The following is a 26,004-nucleotide window of genomic DNA, read 5'->3' on the forward strand; positions in this document are numbered from 1 at the left end:
ACTCCTGCAGAAAAATTCTATGACTTGATGCACTAAGTACATTTTTCATACATAAACCATCCATTTCTTATGTCTTGTCATCAAAAGGAAAAGTCAGACACAATGGATTCACTGCAGTGTAGGCTTCCTGGTCTCACCCTTAGTGAAGACCAGGGAGCATTTAAATTTGGATGCTGTTGTGTGTTTTTAATAAAAGCTATAGTAGTAAAAAAACAAAACTGTTCAGGATTTGAGTGATTCATATGTTTTTTTTTTCTAACCATATTAAGGTATAATTTGGAGCTCAACTGTAATATACAGTGTGATCCATTTGACACAATTTGACATATGTACACACCCACATCATGAAATCATCACCAAAATCAAAATAATAGTACCCCATGCCCTTTCATAATTCCCTTCCTCCACCTGTCCCACGCTTGCTCCATAGAAAATCATTTTCTTCTATCTCTATAGAGTTATTTGGCTTTTTAGAGTACTAAATAAGTAAAATTTATACAGGGGATACTTCTTTTTATCTGGTTTGTCCCATTCAGAGCAATTTCATCAATGTTGTTGTGTCAAAAATTCACATCTTTTCATTGCTTAGTAGAATTCTGCTGTATGTTTACACAAAAATTTTCTTATGAATTTATCTGTTCATGGACAGATAAATTCATTTGAATTATCCAGTTATTGCTTATGAGAAATACGACTTGGAGGTAAAAAAATAAAACTTTCTCAATAACTTGCCCTGAATACTGGGATAACACCTCTTTTCCCCCAATCCTTTCCTTCTATTCAAAGCACTTTTCTAATTTTTGTTTATATGATTTAGAGTAATCAGTTGCTTAATGCCTGTTTTGCTACTTCCAGTGCTTCCAGAACAGTGTACAGTACCTGGCATATAGTAGGTGATAAAAGTATTCTTTGAATATGGTAGAAATTACTTAACATAGTCATTTACCAGATTTTAAAAGTTTTTTTCTATGATTTACTTTGAAATCTAACTTTTGTCCTGAGGGCAATCAAAATCTACTGAGGATTTTAAACAAATACATGACATAATTAGATGTGCAGTATAACATGTGTGATTTATATGAAAGAAGGTGGACAAAGGAAACGGGATAAGGAGCCAGTTAACAAGCTTTTGGTTATTGGAGGAATATTCAGGCAGTAAAAAGAATAGAATTGGTTGACCACTTACAGTTAACAGTAGAGAATGAAGGAAGTTAGACATGGGGAAGGAGAGAAAAAAGGTAACAGAACAGATTCTCAGAATTATAGCCCAGACAATTTGTGGGATTATGATGCCATTGAGTAAATTTTAAAATAATGGAGTAGGAAAACCCTTTACATTTCAAAAGGCCAGTGCCAAGTTTGTTCCCTATATAAATCAACATTTTGATTCTTTTTCCCTACAATTAGTCTCAATGAGGTTGCTACAACTTAGTTCAAAAGAAGTTGAGAAAAGCTTAAAGTCCTGACATGTTCTTAATAATGTTTCATCATCAGGTAAAACACTTATGCAGCCTCATAGAAGAGGATTTCCCAATAAATAGAATAGCACTTTAAGGAAGAACTCTTGATTTTAATCTTTTTTGTTAGAAATCATGCTAAAATGAACCTTATACTTTCCTCAACACATTTTTTTCTTCTTCTTCTTCTTTTTTTTTTTTTTTTTGTAAACCACGGTGATCTGGGAATAGGAATTATTAGCATAGTTTGAGACTCAGAGAGGTTAATTGACATTTCTCATGTCACAGTTTTAAACTGCAAGCCTCAGATGCAGTTGTTTTTACTCTAAATCTGGCTTCTTCCACCTTACTATGTTAAATCCATCTATTTCATGATATTATACAGTGATGTGCTCATGAATGCATAAGAATTAAAGACAAAAGCACAAACAAAAATTAAAATATGAGTCCTGAAAAACCCGTGGTTAAATTAATAGCCTGTCTCCCCAGGGCAGCATTCCTTAATTAGGAAATAAAATATGGTCTTATGGAGAGAGGATGAGCCTTGAAGTAAGCAAACAGGTTCAAATTTAGGCCACACTACATACTCTGGATATTGTATGGCCAACAACAAAATCTCAGCACCTCAATGTTCTCATCTTCCAAGTGGGTATGATACCCAGCTGATAACATTAATATCAGATGGGTAATTTCTAGCATGAAGCCTGGTACCTGGAACATTGATTTCCCTTAATTTCCTATAGTAAAGAGCTGATGTAAGGAATAAAGGTATTAGTGTTTATACATCACCACATTTTTATGATAGATAACTGAGGTGGAGGTATGTAAGATTCTATAAGCCTTTCAAAAATGCACAGATTTTACTATCCAGTTTGTAAGAATTAAGTACATAGACCAAAAAAGCATGAATCAGTGTCTTCCTGCTTCTGTAAGTCAGCAGTTTGACCCTTTCCCTGAAGCCATTCTCACTGAGTTTTCCCCAGCTCGACAGTGATGCAGAGAGAAAAGTCTGTGAAGGAAAGCAAGGCCTCTCAGCATTCAGTATGGCTATTTTCTGGATTTATTTCAACAACTAGAGAATACCTAAGATCAAAAGACCATTAGCTTCTAGGCAGTATGTGGTTTTTCACTCACGACAGATCTCTTTTGAGCGTGCTCTAATTCTGAACTGATTAAGTGCTCCTTGATTTCTAGATGTCAGTTGTTTATAAGTTATAATAGTTTTCTTAGTTATCGTGTAGAGTCCACAATGATGCTTACCTTGCATACAAGATGATGCCTTTGTCTGCAGAAGTCTTCTTTGACCACACTGCCCACAGGTCTGGAGTAAAAAGACACCACAAATGGCTGAAAGTGTCAACATAAATAACTATCAATAAATATTATGGGATGTAGCAAAGCATTTGGCTTGTGCCTTCCTAACCTATGAGAGCTAACTGTATGGCTATTATCGTCACAAGGGATGCTCCCAGTTTAGCTACATACAGTATTTATAAAGTGCCCATCACCATGGTATCTAAACACTTGGGCAATCTAATTAGGCCAGCCCAATTACTTGTGTGGAAGTAGAAGAGATGCCCTTCCTTATATCCCACTCCACTGGAACCAATTTGATTGTGTTTTTAAAAGCAAGAAAAGCCTTCTGTGAGAATAGCTTTCTAGGCCTCTTGTTCCAAGATTAAAAGACTGTCTGGGTAAAGAAATGAGTGTTTTCCTATTCCTGAAGGTGATAATGTTCAGAATCAAGCAACTCTCCAGTGATAGAAAGTACCACAGCCCAGAGATCTTCATTGAGAACATTTTACTCCCTTTTCTTTTGAACTTCACTCTGGGGGCAGGTAACTGAAAAGTACTTTCTAAAAACAGTTCACCTGAATGTGAATTATTTCCAAAGACTTCTTTGGTGAGGAAGCTATGTTTTCTTCTGGCCTGCTGAATTAGAGAGAGAGAGTCCTTCTCTTCTTCAGGAGACTTAACTAGGCCAGACCTCAATTTAAATTTGATAGTAAAGACCTCCCTTCAGACATTTATTTTGGAAAGACAGGAGAACTTAGCACCTATTTTCTGTCTTTTCTGTGTTAGTATGTTTATAACAAGGCCCCAATACAAGGTGGCATCTGCCTGAATTCAGAGTCCAATTCCCAGTGTCACCCAAATATACGCATGTGTATGTGTGTATGTGTGTGTGTGTGTGTGTGCACGTGTGGTATTGGGGAAGGATAAAAGGGCATGTTATCCATGAGTGACACCACTAATACATATTTTAGAATTTATAGTTCATCAGAAATTTTAAAAAGTTGTTCTGGTGCAAAGTAAATGCCACAGTTACATATTTCTGTGACAAACTATGAATATAATGCTTATATAAAAAAAGTCGTATGGGGGCTAGGGTTATAGCTCAGTGGTAGTAGTGCTTGCCTGGCATGTGAGAGGTACTGGGTTTGATCCTCAGTACCGTGGAAAAATAAAATAAAAATATTTTTTAAAAAATATTGTATGGCATCAACATTACCTCAGACTAAAGAACATTTATTTTTTGTACTGGCAAGACTTCTTCCTCCAAGTTATCATTAATTTGGGTTGATTTGAATCTAATTTATCTGATATTTTATTTTATTATGTTTTTCATAACTAAGTAACAATCAACTCAATATGGCCTGTAATGTTTCAAAGTGTAATTTAAAATTTCATAGAACTAACAATTACCTTGAAAATTGGTGGAATACTTTGCTCTTTGGTTGTGCCCTCTAAATGACACATCTCATATCACTCAGTTTGCTTTTAAAACAGTGTTATTTTCTCTTTGTCATCCCTTAACATCATAGTCTCTCTACACCTGTCATTTGATTCATTCCTATTATTGTGTCTTTGGACATAATTAATGAATTTTTAAGTTTAAATTCTTTCTGTTCCTTGACCCTCCTAGTCCTGGGTCTTTCAATTTGGTGCTTCTCTTTTATATTAATTCCTTATTCTAACTAAGACTTTTCTTCTCTCTTTCAATTTTTGGGGTTTTTTTTTTCTTTTTTAAATCCCTATGCTGCCACATTAGTTTCTTTAGCTAACTACTCCTTTTCTTTCTTGTTAGAATCATTTGCAATTGTATTCTCAGGATTTCATATTTTTGGAGCATTCTATTCCTCTTGAGCCATCTTGCATACAGAAATTCTCACCAAGGGATCTTATACATTTTTTTTCTCTGGCCATTAAAACGATGGTTGCAATTATTGAACATCTACTTCATGACAGGAATTTAATGTGCATTATCTCATTTACTCTCTACAATTATCTTACAAGGTAGGTTCATTATCTTCATTGTACCAATACAAAGACCAAAGTTCAGAGAAGACACATGTAGACAGCAATGGACAAAAGACAGCAGAATAGTATATTTGCCTCAAAAGCCTGTCCTTTTAACCATCCATATATGGTATCCTAGAATCAAACTTTCTTAATAGTTTCTCCTGCAAGTGTTCAAACTATTCCCTCATCAGTATCAAATACTGTGTCTGTTAAGATTGTGTTTAGTTAGTATTGATAGAAAATCAGTTTAAATTTTAAAGAAATATGGAAATGTATTGGTTCATGTAACTGGGAGTCCAGAAAGGGTAAATTGCAAAGTTAGTCATCTGTTTAGACAAATACAGATACCACAGGCCTAGGCTCATTAGATCTCTGCTCTGTCATCCCCAGGCTGGCTCCATCTGGTGCTGATTGGCTACATTGTATAGGGGGACCACCAGCAGCAAAACAAATAACCCCTTCCCTTGGCTCATTTCATGAGACAGAGTATGTTTCCCAGAAATCTCAAGTAGATACCTCCTCTCATATAATTATTTAAATCATATGACGTGCCCATTTCTTATGGAGTCAGGAAAAGTATATTATCTTAGATTAATACTGGATCTGGGATCAGTATTTCAACTCATACTAATGATGAGCCTTATAATAGATCCTGAGCAATATCTCTTTAGAAAATGGAGGAGAAGAATAGATGTAGGGTCAACAGTATCCACTACCCAACTCATTGACTGTCCAAGATTCACATAGATCCCTCTTCTTGAAAAATTTACTTTCAAAGTCCTCATAATTACTTGAAACCATTCATGGGTTCCCCAAATCCTCATACTGCTACTATAACTGATTCTAGAAATCTCATGTTTGTACTCATTTTTCTTTACCAGTTGTGATGTTACTTCTCTAGTTAAAAGACAGCTATCTGCTACCAAAGCAGTTACTATTCAGGAATAGGGGATGAAGGGGTAATAACATTAAAATTTCTATTTGGTGAGGATCTAATATATGATATGAGTGGTGATGGATTTGCTAGGTAATTTTATTATAGTAATATTTACATGACACATATGTATATCAAATAATCATGTTGTACATCTTGACTTTATGAATCTTTATTGGTGAAACATTTAAAAAAATACCAATCAATTTGGATAAAACAACAATGGCAAACATGTAGTAGCCCCTGGTCTATAGGATGTGAGGTTTTACTGAGCAGGAAGCACTCATGCTCCATTCTCTGGCTGTGGAGTGATTTCTTGGGTTAGCCAGTCTGGAAGCTCCTGGATCTCCTTTCCAAAAGGCACTTGAGAACCTTTGTCTTCCATGGTCACAAGTGAGGAAGGCTTGCTGAAGTACATCTGTTCCCAGCATTCCACCACTTACAAGGGCCAAGGGGAACACTAAGGAGTTATATCACTGTACTAGCCAGAAACGGGTTCATATAGTAATACAAGCCTTTTTAAAAGTTTAGAATACTTCTGATTCATTTGTTTCTAGTCAATGTATCAGCTTCTAATAATTCTGGAGATTTTTGTGGCCACATACTGGAAATTTCCATCTCTTAGCTACTGATTTCTGTGTTCTGCCCCTTTCTCCATCACTCACTTTAAGGAGTGCTGTTTTCATCTTGAGATTTCCTTAAATTGAGACATATGTGGGCATTCTTATGGGTAGACTCTAGAAGTAGCCAATGCAGGCCAACATTATGAATTTTGAACTTTTCCTACCAGTCTTAATATGTGATAGTGCAGGTAGGCACACAGTTTTTGTTTTGAAATAGTGTGCAACTTATCAGAGTCTATTCAAATGTTTTGCTTCTATGTGACAAGAATGATTGCAAATCTCAAAGCCTGGAATGATGGGGTTCTCAATGATGGGGTTCTGTGCTAACTCCTCTACTCAAATGTCCCAGTCTAGAAAACCTTTACTCTCTTTGTAAAATTAATATTAGTGTGCTTCTCCTTCCTCCTTCATCTTTATTATTATAATTCTTCAAATCTCGAATGTCTTTATGCATCTGTAATTTCATAGTTTCCATCAGAGGCAAGGGGACACCAATTGCATTTATTACATTTAGTTTGCCTGATATTACTTTTAACCAGATTTCAAAGTTCTACATTTCTGGGCAGGATTTGGGAACTTGAAGAGCTCTTACACCCTGAGATATTGAAGTAGGACTGGCTGATAGTTTAAGATGGCTAGAGATTCAAATATTAAAAAAAAAGAGAGAGAGAAAGGTTTATTTTTTAAAAAATTGTAAGATTTAGAATCAACTCTGAAATGACCAGCTCAGAATTATTATGAAAAGATATCAGAAAGTTATTCATTAGAAATATACCTGTGTACATATTAACTGTACATGGAATCATCTTTATTTGAATACAAACATGATAAATTGAAAAATAAAGACTGTATTGTCACAGAAAGAAAAAGATTAGACCCTCCATACATTTTTCCTTTACAAAGTTCTCCTAGCCCCAACCTTATACCCAGAAGCATAAAAGAGAGTATGTGCACTGACCAACAAATGCTTTTCTAACAAATTACCACACACTTAGTGACTTTATATCTCATAGTTCCATAGCTTAGTCCAACAGAGGTATTACTGGATGAAAATCAAACTGTTGGTAAGGCTGTACTCCTTTTGGAAAGCTCTAGGGAAGAATCCATGTTCTTTCCTTTTCAGCTTCTAGATTCCTTTCCTGTTCCCTAGCTCATGGCCCGCTTCTTCCATTTTAAACCCAACAGTTCACTTCTCCTTGACATTCCTCCTTATTTGTATCTCCCACTGACCAAGACAGGGAAATCTCTGCTTTTGACAACCCCTGTGATTAGATTGGATCCTGCTAGATAATTCAGGGTGATTTCCTTATCTCAAAGTCCTTAACTTAATCATGTTTGAAAAGTACCTTTTGCCATGAAGATAGCATATTCATAGGTTCCAGAGATTGGGACATGGCATCATCGGGGCCTATTTTCCTGAACATCTTAATTTGAATATTTTTAAAATGACAATATTTGAAATTCAGTATCTTTTTTTTGCACAAATTAATGAAAACAATGAATGTTGAATGATTTCAATTATGACAGAAAAAGGAAAAGGAGAAGATGATGAGGGATAAAAGGAAGAAAAAAAAAGTACCCCTCATTAAATAGTATGTACTCTCATAGAGAAAGTAAGATTGCAAATGATAATTACCTTGAAAATAAGTATTCAACAGAAGTTTGTTGATTTAATATTCAAGAAACTGCAATTTATCATAATTTGTGGTAAAGCCTGATAGTGGATTAGAAAAGAAAAAATTTGTTGAAGAGAAAGGGTTTGAAGCACATTTTGTACACTGAGCAGTTTTAGAATGGAAAATAGCAGTCTTTGCAAACTTTATAAAAGTCTAAGTTTCAAGTCCAAAGGACAGAAAATACTGTGTAGATACTAAGGTTCACCTAGATCTCGACAATATGTTGATGTAACACTCCTGTCACTTCCTGGAGGGTTCCCTTACTGTCTTGGTTCTATTTCCTTTTTATTTTTCCATCATTGCATTGTTTTGTTTTCAGCACACAGAACAGAGTTTGGCGACAGCTTTCAGTTCTGAATGGCTAATGGATTGTTCATCTGTGAGTAGAATCTCCCTGGTGCAAGCTCTGTGTGAGTCTCTTTTCCTCCCTATTCAAAGATGACATCGTTGATTGTGGTAATATTACCCATGTTCACAGATCCAGCTGAAAAGACAAACGAGAAACCAGCATTCCTTTCTAAAACTCCATGTCTTAAACTATGTCCTTTGTTTGCAGGTGCAATTAGCTGTTTGACAAGCCTGTACTGACTCTTCCTTTTGTGCAGCCTACATGACCATCTCAGTCTGAATAAGTCACCCTGTTCCTTTTTCTGCAGTTGATCTGTCAGTTATTTTTGTCTTAGAGAAGCCCAGAGCTCTGATATTGTTGTAGTTCAAGTCTCCCTCATTGCAATCCTTGAATAAATAATTTTAATGTTCTATTTGGAGCTGAATACATAGACAATCCCAAATGAAACCATTCAGGAATTCCCCATAAAGCCAGGGATATAGGCCACGGAATCATTCCAAGTTCATAGCATCAAACTTGGTTCTCACTCACACTCCCCAAAGAAAAGGAAAGAGATAATAATCAAATTCCTAAGAGAATAGAATATAATTTAAAAGCAATAGTCTTCCCTCCATGAAAGAATCAGTATTTTAATTTTTTTTTGGTATTTGGAATCAGTAAACAAGTTGAAAGTTGAAATTTCTATAAAGAATTAGATTTCTGAATTTATACCTTAAATATTTAGTTATAGTTAACATTTATCAAACATTTATTATATGCCAAGTAAATCAAAGCATGCTAAAAGTGTCAACTTAAGTTTTACAGCCACACTAGGGGGTAAGTGCTATTATTTCTATTTTTCAAATGAGAAGAAGTGAGGTATAGGAGTATAGATGGACATGAATCATTTGCCTACATCAGGAACCCAGTAAGGGAAGCAAAGACTTAGAAACAATGGCCAGGACAGTTGAGTCAATGAATGAATGAATAAACTAAACATTACACATCATGGAACAAACACTTGAAGGACAGATACAGGTGTAGGTCCATTTGGAGAAAGATAATGATAGTAACAGCCATTATTTTGCAGGGTTAGCTATATGCTCAAATTGTGCTAAAGCAATTCTATGAGGTCACTATATCTCACACAACATGATGTGACACATTTCACTCTTCCCTCTTTACAAATAAGTGAACTAAGGGGCTGGGGATGTTGCTCAAGTGGTGGCGCAATGGCCTGGCATGCGTGCGGCCCCGTTTTGATCCTCAGCACCACATACAAAGATGTTGTGTCCACCGAAAACTAAAAAAAATATTAAAAAATTCTCTCTCTCTCTCTCTCTCTATCTTCTCTCTCCCACTCTCTCACTCTCTCTTTAAAAAAAATAAGTGAACTAAGATTTAGTGAGGTTATAAGGTTTATACAAAGTCAGACACTAGAAATTAATAAACCCAAGACTTAAATCCAGGTGTCTCTGGTTCCATAGTCCAAAGACTTAACCTTTTCTGCACAAATAGCCTTTAGTTTAGCAAGACCTCAGTCTAGAAAATTGAGAGACATCAGGTAGAGCTGTAAAGGTAAATCCAAGTTTTTGTTATTACCATAGTCTATTCAGGCTGCTATAACAAAATACCATATACTAGTTTGCTTAAAAATAGCATGATGGAGTTGGGGTTGTGGCTCAGTGGCAGAACACTTGCTTCACACAGGTGACGCACTGTATTTGATCCTCAGCACCACATAATAACAAATAAATAAATAAAGTAAAGGCATTGTGTCATCTACAACTAAAAATTAAAAAAAAAAAAATTTAAACCCACATGATTTATTTCTCAACGGTCCTGCAAGCGAACCATTGAACCCAGGAGAACCAAACTTGGGAAGCCAAATAGGGTTGGTAAAACGATCACTACTTCCCAGTATCAAAGTAATCCGAATAAAAAATTGTGGAACTATTTCAGTAAATGGGCATTAGCTCCTAAAGAGCTCACAGAAATAAGGTAGTCCTGCATGCTTCTGCTTAGGGCTACTTCAAGAGGAACAAACCACGGTGCCCTCACTGAGAACTAATTGAGTTTGAGGCTGAGGCTAAGAAATCCAAGATCAAGTATTCAGCAGATTCAAATTTTGGTTTCTGAAAATGCAGCCCCATTTCGTAGTTCTTGGATGGCACCTTCTAGCTGTGTCCTCACATAGTGAAAAGGGCAAAGAGGTTCTCAGGACTCCTTCTAAAGACACTAATCCCATTACAGAATGATTTCCAAAAAGGCCACACCTCCAGATATAATTTTGGTGAAGTTTTCAAGGTTTGAATTTGCAGTGACATAAATATTTAAATCCTAGCAGCTATATTTTATAACCCCAAAAATTATCACAGGGAATCCTGCAGTTCTGGGGATAAAAGAAAATTTCTAGAACTAAAGAACGAGAGGACAACAGGGCTCTTCCAGGATAATAGGGTATGTGCTCTGATCATCAATTCATCGATGCAGGCAAACAAGGACATAGGCTGAGACAAGCAGAAGGGTGATATGCTGTCCAAGTTGCGCATACAGGACACATGGACTAGAATTTCCTAAGTGTCCACCACTGTTTAAGGTCAATTTAGACTGTAAAATAAGGGAGGAATTGAAGCCCAGAATGGAAATCCATGGAGTTCCATAAAGGAGACAGTAGAGAACTGAAAACTCCAGGAATCAGGCTCCACATAAAAAGCCACTTGCTGCTTTTCAGTCTTTAGAGCAATCCTTGCCTCTGTCCCTAACCTCAGCTCAATATTTATATCATATACTTTTTTCCCTCATAATAAAAATCCTCACCTCTTACTCTGTATTTCTAGTGCTATTGCATTTCTCCTTGGTGTCAATATATTTCTGTGAAATATATCATACCTTACGTTGGAAGGTGAGCAGGCCAGATGAGAATATCTGGGCTTGAAGACTGGCAAGATTGATGACAGACTCCAGGTTTCGCTTTGTCATACTTCCTTTCTGACCATAAAACCAGCGGAGCCAAGGACACCCAAAAACAAGAGTCATCATAAATGCACTGGGGCTCACTTTTGTCAATTCTACCCAAAGTTCCACTTTTTAAACAATCTGCACCGAGAGGGATCCAAGAGCTCAGTAGAGGCCAGAACCTTGTTAAAGCAGCCTGATTTTGGTGCTGTTGTGTTGGTTATAGAAAGCACATTGCCATTAAAGCATACTGTGCAAACACACACAGAGTTTCTTTTTGTGCCACAGTTATACTTGACAATCCTCTCCACCACCCAGCACACATTGTCTCTTATTCCCTCATCAGAAGTAGGCCTGGCCCTGGCCCAGTAAAGCTCTAGGAAAACTGTATTTTATATACAGAATCATTTATATTTTTTTTTCCTTTGAGGAAAATAATCAGTTTGAATATTATAGTTTTCCAAACACCTTTTCTTTGATTAATCATAAGGTAAATTGATGCACTAAATAAAATAGGTTAATTGAGATAACCAACCAAAAGATTGGCAGAAATTACTGGAAAGGAAACTCAGGAAGACTCATTTGGTCTTCTGGCTTTCACTATACTACCTCTTTTCTACAACTATATTTTCCCTGAGAACAATATACTAATGGCATACCTACTGAAAAAAATGATGTGTCAGAAAGCTAAATATCGTAGTCTATATTATCCCTGGACAATAATTTCATGTATACCACAGATTAATAGTGTGTAGTTGGTGCTATGAAAAGCCATTATTTATATTTAGTAACATATCAGTAATTGTAACTTAGTCATGCTATGTCTGTTCTAATGAAGAGAATATTTTATCTACATGGAAGAAGATGAAAAACATTATTTGGAACATATTTGTAGATTTTTATTTCAGAGCAAGTGTAAATAATTGATAGAGAGAGCCATTTGGGTCTGACTGGACTTAGTGAGTCATCAGGGGAAAGCAAATTAAAACCACAATGGGATACAACTTTACACACATCAAAATGATCAAATGTTTAAAAAACTAATAACACCAAATATTGATGATAATAGTGACAACTGGAGCTCTTGTTCATTGCTGTTGGGAGTGTAAAATGTACTATCATTTTGGAAAAGTATTAGGTAAATTTTTAAAAATCAAACATACTCCTAACATGTAACTCCAAAATTCTATTTCTAATTATATACCCAAAAGCCATAAAAGTGGTTGTCAGCAAAAAAAAAAAAAGATGTGTGTAAGAACCCACAGGTTTTTTTTTTTTTCATTATAACATCCCAAACTTAAAAATAAGAAATCTGTTCATCAAAGGAGAATTGGTCAACAAATCACACAGTAGAATACAACTAAATATTAAAAAAATAAATAAATAAATCACAGAGACACAACAACCTGGATGAATACCTAATTTTTTTTCCTGAAAAAAGAATTCAGACACACAAGAGTATATATCTACACAATTCCTTTTGTGTGAAGTTCAAAAGCAGGTGAAATTAAGTCATAATGGTATGCCTTAAATCAGAATAAGGATAAAGGTTAGAATGATGTGTGAAGACAGTTTTGTGGTAAGAAAAATTCCTATGACTCAATTGACATGAGTGTGTACACTTGTCAAAACGACATTGTACACTTAATATGTGTGCATTTCATTGTATGAATTTTACCTCAACTTCACTTCAGCTAAAACAAAAACAAAACAAAAAAAGAATGGGTTTGAAAGACCATTTATTATGTAAATTCAGTAAGTTTTGTTGTGTTTCAATTTTAAATAGTCCAGAGACATATATTCATTGTTTTGTCAATCTCCATAATTCCAATTACTCTGATATTCATAGATTATCTACTACTTAGGACCAAAGCAGAGGAAATAAGGAATTTAGACCTGTGAACCTACTCATGGATTTTAGTTTAGGGATACATAGTTGGTATGGTTAATAAATGAATCATGAATTTAAATACCAGAATCAGTGCATAAAACATAGAATGTATATTGTTTTATTTGTTTTTAAACATTTGGGTAAGAAATGAGCAAATGTCCTTAGTTATTGAAATCCTCAGTCTCACGTTCAGACAATCCTTCTGGATTCTTCCAGAAAAATAAGGTATTTTCCTTCCTGAAATTGCCATTGAAATTTGTACCTCTTTTCTGTGCCTTACTTTTGGATTGTATCCAGATCATATTACCTCTCCTAGTTGGTATGCCTAAGAAGCTACAATCTGCTTTCTCATTTCTGTGACCTATAGAACCTAGAACATTTTCTAATTAAATCAAATGTTTGGTGAAGGTGTTAAACATGTCATGTATTGGATTGCACTGGTCTAGGTAGAATAACATTTGTACATAATGAAGCCATAGTCATACAATAATAACAGGTATTTGAGGATTTGATTTTTTGTGTGTGCCTTCACTGAATCATGAAAAATTTTAAGTATTTACCAGACACACTATGAAAGAGCCAGGTTGACAGCGAAAAGACAAAGTGTACAACTGATACATGATACAATGCAGAAAATCATGTGGAAAAGAAAGGAAGTGATGTACTCATGAAAATCCAAGAAAAAAAGGGGGGCGGATATGTTTGCCTCTGTTTTCACTCTGTAGTTAGAGAGCTCAGTCTCTCTTAAACCAAATTTAACTTCTTTGCACTGTATGAATCTTAAGAAAATGAAAACATACACTAGTAAGTAATTTTAAGAATGCTCTTGTCAACAAAGAGACAAGAAGAAAGCCTTCCTTGGGGAAGAATGGCAGAATTATTTCTAGAAATCAAGCGTGAGTGAACAGAAAGTGATGCCAAAATTTCCAGCAGTTTGTTCCTTTCTTCCTAACAACAGAGAGCACCATCCTTCAGGAGCCCTTTTTTATAATTCCATCTTTACCCATAACTAGGTCTTGAACTGGGTCTACTCAGTCCCTCCCCATCACAGCTTTTACATTCATAGAATTAGAACAGAATGATTTCCAAGTCTACTACCACTCTAAAAAGTCCTATGGTTCCATTTTTTTTTTGTTTTGTTTTGTTTGAGAGAGAGAGAGAGAGAGACTATTTTAATATTTATTTTTTAGTTTTCGGTGGACACAACATCTTTATTTTATTTTTATGTGGTGCTGAGGATCGAACCCAGCGCCCTGCGCATGCCAGGTGAGCGAGTTACAACTTGAGCCACATCTCCAGCCCTAGTTCCGTGTTTTTTTGTTTTGTTTTGTTTTGTTTTTTGTGCGTGTCTATATAATTGTAACTACTTTTGACAAGATCATTGATATGATTCTGGTTATTGGAAATAGATTGTTGGGTCTCCCAAACTTCATTGATCTACATGCTAACTTCACTGTATTTTCAGTAACATCAGTGTCAAATTTTTTCCTAAATTTAAATAACTTTAATTCTTAAAATATTTGGCTTTCTCTTAAGCAACAATGTCCATGAAAACATAAATATGTAAGTGTTATCTCTGCTTTTCCAAAAACATTAAAATAAATATCCATTAAATTTGCCTCATGTTCCCAGTTATGAACATATTTTCCTTTAAGAAACACAGCTTTTCTATAGTAAGAAAGCCTTATTCAGTGTTTTTGCAGTTGATTAGAGGGACCAATCATAAATGTTACTAGAATAGGTCAACCTATATGCACCAGTACCTATAAAGATTTAAAAATATATGTTGCCCTCAACTAGAATCTTCTAGAATCCTGAGATTTGGCACTTAAGTGGGTTTTTGCATTACCTGAAAAACAATTTGCAAAACAGATTTTTAAAGTTCAGAGTAAATTGGAGAAAAGGCTACATTACATTTGAACCTTAATAAATACTTAATAACCCATAAGACAAATAGCCATGAATTACTAGAATGATTTTAAGCACTGTGCTTCTGCATAGAGTCAACCTGCTCTTATTTTTGCTCATTATAAAACAGGAGTTATAATATTGCAAAGTTTATTAGCACTGTTGATTTGTGCATTTTATAAAATAAGACACTTGAGTAATATGGAACCAGGACCATTAGGATAATCTATTTCCTTTCTCCTTTTTTTCTTCTCTATTTAGCTTCCTCTGCCTATGATAGCTTTAAAATGTCTTTCTCCTAGAGAGGGGAAAGCATGGAGATTTCTTTAACTCTGTCCTTTTTTATGAAGGTTGTTTACTTCTTGAAAGAGCGTGTGTGTGTGTGTGTGTGTGTGTGTGTGTGTGTGCGTGCAACCATAGGTCCTCAGGTGGAACTGTGGTTCCTGTGCTTTCGTCCTCGAAGCTGTTTTTCTGGAAGGGAATGGAGGCAGCTGTGTTTACAGCTCAAGTCTTGGCATACATTTACCAGAATCTATTATTCATATCATTCAGTATCAGGGAGAGATCTCAGGCCACCTGTCTATCTGACAAATTCACCCTTTTGTGAGCTTTCTGTTCATAGCAAATTATGTTCACATTGATGAATTGAGTTTTTATGAGCATTGCTAACTAACATTCTCACAGAAGGCCAGGGGCAAGAGCCTGCAAGTGTTTCTGGTCCACAAGTAAATGATAAAAAAAAGAAAGAAAAAAATGGTAGTGTTTAAAGACAATTTGCCATAGAGGGATAGTTAAATCATTTGGCATTGCCTTAATATTTATAATTCCAAGACTTTCCATAAATTATTGCAAATACTCTGTTTATAACAAACAAAAACATGGAAAAAATCCACACATTATTTTTTCTCTGTGGCACAGAATACCCTTGAATAATTATTCCACATTCTGACAGGTAACCACTGACCAGGGCAAAACATGGAGTAGTTGAAGTATGCCCAGCATTAATAAATCCAAGCAATTTTATACTATAATGAGGAAAACTTGCAGCAATTACAGCTTAAATTCCAGCTTGGTATTTCCATAGATACAAAATGGATTTTTTTAATCTCCAGAAACCCTATACTGGTTATGAAGCTAAGCCATGTGGCATGAGTTAAATAAATGAGAGCAATCTTTCACAAAAGACTAACAGAAATCCTTCTAAATGGTGGGTGGGGAGATACCCAATGTCTATGATAGAAATGAAGATTTTCTTCAGTTCAAATGTAGAATTGGTTCCTCTCTGGGTCCTCTATGCCCCTTGCATTACTCTGACACTTATTCTGCATTTCATTTAAGGCAGCTAAAAAAGGGGAGGATATTGCACACGGAAGACACTTTCTAGTTTTACTATACCCGTATGTCAAAGCTCTAATTCAAAATATACTAAAAAACATAAACCCATTTAGGTGGCAGCTCTACTAGTGAGTATATTTTTTAAAAGACAACACCCAAAATTTTATAGGGTAAAATAGAATATCATAGAAAAAGGGAAAAAATCTACGTTTCTCAATTTACTCTGGAACTCTAATTCTATTCTCTCAAAGGTAAGATGATTACCTTTGCTAAGGTATAGTCTCATTCTCTTACATTGTAGCAAAAGTCAGTGGAAAATTCTGAACCTCTTCACAGTAGCCTGCCAAATGTGTCAGACACATCACCTTTCAGTGCAGACACCATGACACAAAGAAGAACACTTGGCATCGTCCCCTGAAAAGGCACACCTTTCGTAGGAGCAAATGGGAAGTGTAGTCTGTGAAACACCATATGTGAGGGAGCTGCATCAGGCTCATTTCTCCTTCCAAACACTACAAGCTGCTACCTCATTGTGGTGTGTGTGACTCTGGGACAAAACCAGTGACAGCCGATTGGCTACCTGGTCCCAATGTCAGTTAGCCTGTTGACCATTCAAGCATACAGCTCAATACCACACTATGCTTTAGTGAACTCTAAGAAACAGTCTGCCTAGGCCTTTATGTTAATTTCGTGGCATATGTGAAACTTTCACAAACTTTCCAGTGGCTGCCATCACCTTCAGATTTATGGTTAAAATGACAAGACTGGGTTTGCATCCTTACAGTATGAAAAGAAGCAGGCAAAATTTCCAATTTGTGTTTTCTGGACTTAACCTCCCATTCTTAAAAATGTCACAAATAGATGCATCTTGTTTAAAAAAAAAAAAAGTTTTGGCAGCATGATGGCAACAAAATGCCACCATCACAGGTTGATTGGAATTTTCTGTGGTAAGCATAGTGACCATTCATATGAGATTTTCTATCAATCATAGTTCAGGATTTAAAACAGTTCATCCTTTTATCCAACCATATGTTCCTATTTTAGTTCAGAAAAGAAAGATGGCAAATGCAGCTGTCAAGCCACAGGACATTTTCCTGTAACATTTTTTCACTCTAATATTATGGAAGTTAACATCAGAGATGGAGATTAAGGGTTTTCATCTCTAAGTAAGCAATTTGAGATAAAGAGTGCATTCTTAGGTGGCAAAGACATGGCAGGAAGCACTCTGTAGCCTGGTGCCATATTCATAGTGTCACACAGCTGAAGGACCACGATTTTGCTCCCTGGAATTGCTACAGCATTTTAAGCATTGCTAGAAGGCGGAAAGTTGGCTGCAGCTGGTAGAGCATTGTTCTTTTTATAACCCATGTGATAGGTATCTTCAACAATGTCAAACAAATTTGTAGAGCTGGTGATTAGTTGCCCAAAGAGCATAATGTATGCATTATTAATTAAAGAAGGTAAGTTTGGCTAATTGTCATTTCTATACAGTAGCAGAGCACTAAGATACATTTTAACAATCTATAAATAATTGATAATTTTTTTTCTTTCATCTTCCTTCCTAGTTTGCATAAAACTAATGACTTGGTAAATGTTACTCACTTCAAAATACTCTACTGCTTCTAAGAAAATTAAACTAACACTGTAACCTTAGCAAATAAGGAGGGTTTTTTTTTTTTTCTCCTTTTATTGCAGGTTAAAAAAAGGAAATATAACACTTGTAACAAAAATGTGATTCTGTGAAATCCAAATGAGAATCATAAATGATACAAAATCAGCATTAAGAGTGTGACTTTAAGAAATAGAATTAAATTTACAAACATAAAGATTACACATGCAAATAAATACATGTGTGCACATATATGAATGTTTGTGTTTGTATTTGTATGTATATATACACTAATATTTATTATCCCAACAACTCCAAAGTCTTGCTTGTTCACTTTCAAGAGCCTAAAACTGTGACCAAACAGTTGGCTCCAGGATATCTTCCTGTCTGCTGCTGGTGTTTCAGTATTTACCGATAACTATATGAATAATCCCTTCAATCTCATTAGCAGAGGACACAAAATTTATCTCAAGTGAAATATTTGAGTGTATTTTCTTTATGCTTTGTTAGTTTGTTTATAACACCTAGTTGGACCATTAAAAGAAGAGATTTACTGTAGCAAAAGTACCTACTCCTCCTGTTTTGAGGAGTTCTCTGTTATTTTTATAAATCCACAATCTGCCAGTTTTGTGTAATAGCACAAGAGCTTACTCTCTAATTTTCAATGCAACTGAATACATTCCCAGAGTTATTGATGGCACTATAATTTTACGTTTATTTTGTTTGGAATACATTGTGGTTTAAGAAAGATTTTTTAAGAAGACCCACAAACTAAAGTATTGCCTAAGTGACATATTGTTATTTAAGCCTTCGTAGAGTCTTACATATGCTTCATTATGATAAAAAACAGGTTGTAAGGACTGATTCTGTGACCTTTTTTTCTCATTTTAACCCTACTGATATGTCACCCATGGCAACCTTAAACTGATTTTAATAGAGTCGATCCTATTATTCATTTAAATTGAGGTGCAAGAGCACTTAGACCAGGGAAATTTGCATTCAGCAAATGGGGATTTGATGAGCAAAAATGATAAGATATATGTTGTATAACATGGCCTATTTTGCTAGCAAATAAACAGCTCTTGAAATTGATAAACTTCAGAATATTTTATCCTCAAATGTTTATACATAAATGATTAAAATGCATTAGCAATTCTGCTTTTGAAAAAAACATATTGGGAAAACAACACAGTTGTGTTGCTTAAATTTGTAATTAACAAATTTATTACTAATTCTGTTCAGTTCTTTAATATGCTGCATTCCTGAAGAAGAACATTAATACACAATGGCAGAAAGAAGCTAATTTTAAGACTTTGGAGAAATGAATGTCTTTTAATGCTGTGTGTTTCTCTTATCTACATGCCACATTATTGTAATAAGTACATTCAGGAATAATTTCTTTTCAAATATTTTTACAAATCTTGCTCTTATTTGCATGCAAGTAAGTTGTCAGCTTAAATCTTTGAAATGCAAAATATATCTCATTTCTATATTTCATCAAGGAGCCTTTCATGTTTAATAAATTACAACTTAGATCCTCCAAGACTTTGTTTTTCATTAACTAAAAGCAAAAGGATACATTTAAAATCTTAATCACAACCTGCAAGGGTATTTGCATGTTGCTGATATTTGTCTTGATGGGACTTTTAATATTTGCAAACTAATCAGGATAGCAAGGTTATACCAATAATTTCTGAAGACAAAAAACTTTCTGTGTTATTTTCTTTATTATATTCAAGCAGAAAACTTAAAATAACTTTCAGTATCTTCGCCTCAATAATCTGTACTTTTTTGCATATACTCCTTTCCTAAAATTTTAATTGATGAAATGACCACATCTGAGACTCACTATTGAAAAATGTGTAGAAGATTGTCACATCTGGGTTCAGTCTAGCTTTTTAGTAGTGCTTGATCAGCATGTTTTGGGCAGAATCACTAACAACCCAAAACAGGCCAAGTAAATCATACACACCCTACCACCACCCCACTAGCCATCTCCTGAAACTGACTATAGATATGGATCCAGAAGAAATCAAAGGACATTCTTCCCTTCTTTGATTTGACTCTGGTTTAGACATGGAGTAAGGATGTTTTTGCATTATTTTGTTTTGTTTTAGTTCTTATTTTAATTTTGGCCAAATAGCTCAGCTGATCTTACAGAAAGTCTCCTGGATTCTGAAGTAGCATGGATCATCTTATCTCAACAGAGGCAAAAAAAAAAAAAAAATCTTGACAGCACAATATCCTTACTGGGGGGTCCCATGGGCCACAGCAATACACTGTCACAGAAGAGGCAAACTTCTGCTGAACTTGCTGCCCTGAGACCTTCAGTTAATCTTTTGCTGTAGAATGGAAGATCAAAAAACCCTGAGCAGTTTAAAAAATATGCGGCTAATGTCACGCAGTTAAACTGATGTAGCATGCATGTTGTTTTGCAAGCTAACAGGTTAAATATGGCTTTGCTTTAAGATTCCCATCAAATTTCGTTTTTATAGAGAAATCTCTGAAAGCAGAAGGGGTTGAGGGAGGGTGAGGTAAAAAGAAATAAATCATTGTAGTCTCAGGAACAGTAATCCTTGTTGAGGATTTTGGCTGATTGATATAAATAACATCGTCCCCGCCATCTGTCCGAAGAGGGACCTTTCCAGTCAGTGTTAAGCTGCAACGGCAGAATAATTAATGAATGGTGTCCTTTGTGCTGGTAATAAAGACAAGACAAATTATGTTATAATCCAACTGCTGCTCATTTGTCACAGCCAAATAAAATGTCAAATAAAAGTGAGGGGGGCACTGTGTTTGTTTAATGGACTGCAAGCTACCTGTTTCTATTGTTGACAGACAACTAGAGTGTAAGTTTTGAATGTTGCAGGAGAGAAAAACCTTCCAACTGAAGTCACATTTCCTCAGGAATGGGAGGTGGAAATGTAGGGAGACATGGGGGAGGCCTGGCAGATAAACACTGAAGTAAGTTTTAATTAGAGAGCTATAATACCATCCGCTCCTCTGAGTAAGTTGGTTGCGATTGCAGTGCAAAAAGCACAGTCTGGAAAGTCCAAGTTCAAAACACAGCTGAGCTATTTGCAAATCTGTAAGAATTTGGTAGGGCTCTCATCTTGCATTTTCAGGATAGACACATTCATCCAGTTGCTAGGAAAGCCAAATAATGAAAACATAGCTGGGATTTAGCAAGTTCCACTGGGAATTACCTATGATAGAGGGCAGGGCTGCACTTCCTCAGAACATGCTCCTGCTGTAAAAATTCACAAACCTGGCATTCATACAGGCATCTGTCGCTTGCTCTAATGCCAGTTCATAGTATACATACAAACATCTGCTTCCGTGCACAAAGGGATACAGAGCGCTTGACAGGTCTGTGTTAGCAGGGTTCGCAATGCCAGTTCTTTATGCAAAAACCCTAATGCTTCCCGTCAAGCCATTAGAAGTGATACAATCAGCCCAGGCCCCATTAAGCCATCAGTGTCCACCTGTGATAAAGATGGCCATTTGTTTTCTTAAAGCCCACTTAATGTCTGCTTAACTCAATTTGTCAGGAAATGTAGAACAATTTCCTCACAGCCTGAAATTTGGTAGTGGTTCAAAGTCAAAAGGCCAGGTCTAGTCCTATTCAAATGATATAATAAACAGTCTTCAAATCGAAATCTCCCTTGAGGAGCTGATGTTTACTTTAAAAAAAAAAATATGTTAGATGGAAAAACAATATTTGCATCCTTTATTGTTATTATTATTATTTTAATTTCTGAATTCCTGGAGTATGTGTACCAGTGAAAAGGGCCATTGCTTGATTATATGAGAAAATAACTTTATTCTCTTTCTAAATTCAGACAGAATTTGGTTTTAGAAAGACCAGAAGAGCCTTTGCAAAGCACACAGTCTCTCACTATAGCAATTGCTTCCAAACTCTGTAAGGAATCCCATTGTAATATGTGCAAATTTACATTTCAGTCTAATTCTGTTTAAAACATTTTCCTTACTGCTTACATTTCTAGCTATGTGTTAAATTGATATTGCATTTTTATATCCCTTAAAATAGAAAATTAAAAAACTGGGAAAAAAATTTTTTGGAAAATGATATTAGTCAAATATGGAGGCTGACTTTCCCTCCATCTCAAACCACTTTTAATCACATGGTCAACTACATCTGCTTAAATATACTTGTCATGTGGAGAACAAAAAGGAATCAGCACACATTTCTATGATGAACCAACAGGGGGCTCCCTTCAGTGTTACAGATGCACTGGAGTCCTAATGTTCCCAATCAGTGGTTGATGCAGAACACCAGTTTTTGCTAAAAATTTAACCAAATTTTAATTCTTGCTAGTACAACTTCTACATTCAGGATATTTAACTTTTGGTTCCTATGTCTCTGCTTAATAGAGTTTCTAATGGTCACTCTAAAGCTCACTATACACATAAGGTACACGGAAGAGCTAAGTCAATTACCTGAATAATTTAATCAACAGCTATCAATTGGGCATATAACATGTGCAGAACAATCCAGGCAAAAATTGAAGTTTAGGATATTAATTAGCTATATAACTAACTCATTTCTCTACTTTCCTCTTTGAGTAAAATAAATAAATAAAATTAAGGGATATATGTTCCCAAAGAGAAAAGAAATAAATATTATTATAGGTTGTGGTATGGGGGTAAAATGTGTTTCAATACAAGATGAGCAGCTACTTTGAAAATATTACCATGGTGTCTCATCCATGAACTAGTGTTCTGGATATATGTTTTTTTGTTTTTTTTTTATTTTCTGCTCTTCAAAGGCTCATTCCAATAGGCAATAAAATTCCCTAAGAAAGAATTTGGGAAGAAGCAAAAATGAGAATATGAAACTAGAATATATTTCCACAACCAGCACTGCAGGATCCTTGGTCCTTCTTCAGATTGCAAATGTATAGTCCTATGGCATTTCATATCTTCTGCACTCTCTGCAAGTGTCTCTCAGCCCATTGCTTTCAGTCGTAGGAAGAAAATGGCAAAGACAGGCTTTGCTTTCTTGATTCTGAAATATAGTCACTAAATAAAAAATTAACAGAAATACCTAGAGGAAAGTCCTATAGGAAAATAACATGATTTTCCTAGAAGAAGTCTGAACTGTGAAAATAGTTTGTCTGTGCCATAGATCAAATTGAAGGTTATCATCTTAACAAGCACAGAAAATTAATTTTATTATCAAAATAACACATGCTCATTATCAAAATGTAGAAAATATATATTTTAAATGTATAAAAAATCACCCATGTTCCTACTATTCCAAGACAACTTCTTACAGTTAATATTGTAGTGTATTTCCTATCAGTCTTTTAAATTGAGTGCCTAGAAAAACTATAATTATAAGTTCTCAAAGCAATTTTACAAAATCACTTTATACTTATTAATTTTAAAGATTAAAATTAATAAATATTTATTGAAGTTAACTTGAGATTTCCAAAAAAATAAAAATCACTCTAAATGTTACCATCATTTTCAGAGATATTTTCTTTTAATCTCTTTACTACATAATGGAAGAAAATTCATATATAATATCTATCAGTGCTTGATTTTTTCAGTCTTTATCACTTTGATTACTGGTCCACTCAGTTTTGTCCATACAATTATTATAGATACAGAACATATTTATCAAGGATTCTTTGCAATAGAAGTAAAGATTCTGCTGCTCTCTGCAGCTTTGTTTTTTATGAGACAAGAGAAAAGTTGTTTAGCTTCTCTCCAACACAATATTCCACTAACGGTGTTTACTAGCAAACTCCAGAATAAATGGCACCTGTCATTGTTTTAGATCATAACCGCATGTTCCAGAGCTTACACCTAAACTGTGAAGAGTTGACCACAAGAAAAGGCTTTTCTTAGTACCATGAACAAAGAGGAAGCCAAAAAGAAACAATCCAAGAGGCCTTGTGAGTTTGGGGTCCAAACTAAGTAAAGAAGAGGCTTAGTTGCTTTGTAATGTCTCTGTTCTTAGAGCATAAATATTGATTCATCATTTGATAGACATACACAAGCCTTCAGGTAAAATTTTCAAGAAGGCTGACATTCTCATAGATGAGAATGTCATCCTGTTGTATGAACATAAAAAAGACAATTTTGAATCTGCATACAATTTGGAAGTCACAATTTTTTCTCTATATATTCAGTAGATGCTGCTTTATTTTCTTCTAGGATTTCTAGAAAGTCTTAGTATAGCCTAATATTTATTTATTTATTCAGTCTTATTTTTATCTGAATATTTGTAGAATAATACTTTACCCCTGTCATCAAATGTTTTACCAAAATATATCAAGAGAGTATACCTTCTCGGTGGTATTTTCTTGGAACCTGGCTGTCATTTTCAATATTGATATTGCCTTCTCACTCATAGTACTTTTAAAATTCGTTTGGCCTTGATTTTGGCATTTGGATTGTCCTTAAGTTTTCAAGTGTTCTAATTACTTCTCACATATGTGTCAGCTATAGACAATCTCTTAATATGCTGATTTTCAACACATCTTCCTCCTCCTCATTGTTTGTCTCCATTTTGGGAAAACTTCTCTACTCTGTCATCCATATCACTGATTTACTTTCCCAGTGGCAACAACTTGACCTTTATTGCAAAATTTATTTTTATTGCATTTTTAATTTTCACATGATTATTCTTGTGTCATCCATCCTTGTATCTTTTTGTCTTACTCTGTTCTCTTTTTATGATTTGTTGATCCTTTTGTTAAACTCCTTGAAGTATCAAATCATATTAAAGATACTAGATATTTTCTAATGTCTTATGATCTTTGTGAGATATCTGAAAGTCTCTTCATCATGATCTTCTTATTCAATGTAAGTGTTTTCATAGGTCACACATTGTTGGAAATTTTGTTACATTGACACATATCAAGAGGTAGAAATATATCTAACATTCTTTTCAGATCATCATTTATCTTTCCAGACTAAGCTTTGTCTTGGTGACAAGTTGCTAATCACAACTCTTACATTAATTCTTATCTAGCATAGATGTTCTCATATGGCTCTATTATCCTAACATTGAATTTTCTTCCACTCTAATTCCTTTACTGACTTGCACTCTAAAAGATGAAGTATACACATTAAAATTTCAAGAATTTACTCCTTCCAGAGTTTTGTGGGTCTCCACCCCACTATGTCTTACATATGGACAATTCCAATGGTGATAGGTACCATCACCAGTGCTTCCTGTCAGCCACCCTCCTACCATGACCAGAGTTATTTTCTAGAAGTTGCTATCTCTAAATTATCTCAAGTAAAAGAGAAATCCATATGTAGTTAAAAGATGATGGCATTGTCAAAAGGGATGAAGAAAAATACCTACCCAACACCAACCAGCATTAAAACAGTGTAGGAAAGAGCATTGCTGCATTTTCTGGTGGGCACAGGTCTTATGGCTTTGATTCTAAAAGTAGACAGTTGAAGAAAGATAAAAATGCTTTCAGAATTTATAAATAATTATTTTATTAAATTCCTCACATATTTATCCACAAAAAGTACAGAACTATAGGTTAATTATAATTATTAGGAAATACACTGACATATAAAGAATATAGAATAAGTGAATCATGGAATTTGGGATTAAAAAAAAATGCTTTTAGAAAGGCAGTCTGTCCGGTTCAGTAGTTCGGTAGCTCAGGTGGTCTTACCTGTGGCATTTTCCCATTATCTCCAACATCTCTTCCAGTAAATTATTTCTAAAGTTTTGTCAATACATTGACTATCAGCCCACATTAACTTATGTTAAGAAGTCTAGTCTGATACATTGTCTTCAAGCATATAAATATTAGTGATAAGTTCCTAGAGGTGGTTGGGTGTTCACAATCAGATACCATTTTTAAAACCAAGTCAAGATTTGCATCAGCTCTTTTTTGAGGTCACCATATTGAAAGTTTGTATTCAAATTGTTCCTCGGGTATGACCTCACCCTGTGCCTCATTCTTTACATTTGCATCTTTACC

The 26,004-nt window shown here is 35.0% G+C and overlaps 1 protein-coding gene across 1 annotated transcript in view; it reads left to right on the forward strand.

Moving 5' to 3' along the window:
- Positions 1–26,004, forward strand: part of Arhgap15 (Rho GTPase activating protein 15) — a 366,446-nt gene that overhangs the window by 266,314 nt on the left and 74,128 nt on the right. The window lies entirely within an intron of this gene.

Source organism: Urocitellus parryii, chromosome 1, assembly GCF_045843805.1.
Source record: "Urocitellus parryii isolate mUroPar1 chromosome 1, mUroPar1.hap1, whole genome shotgun sequence".
In the NCBI taxonomy this organism is placed as follows: domain Eukaryota; kingdom Metazoa; phylum Chordata; class Mammalia; order Rodentia; family Sciuridae; genus Urocitellus; species Urocitellus parryii.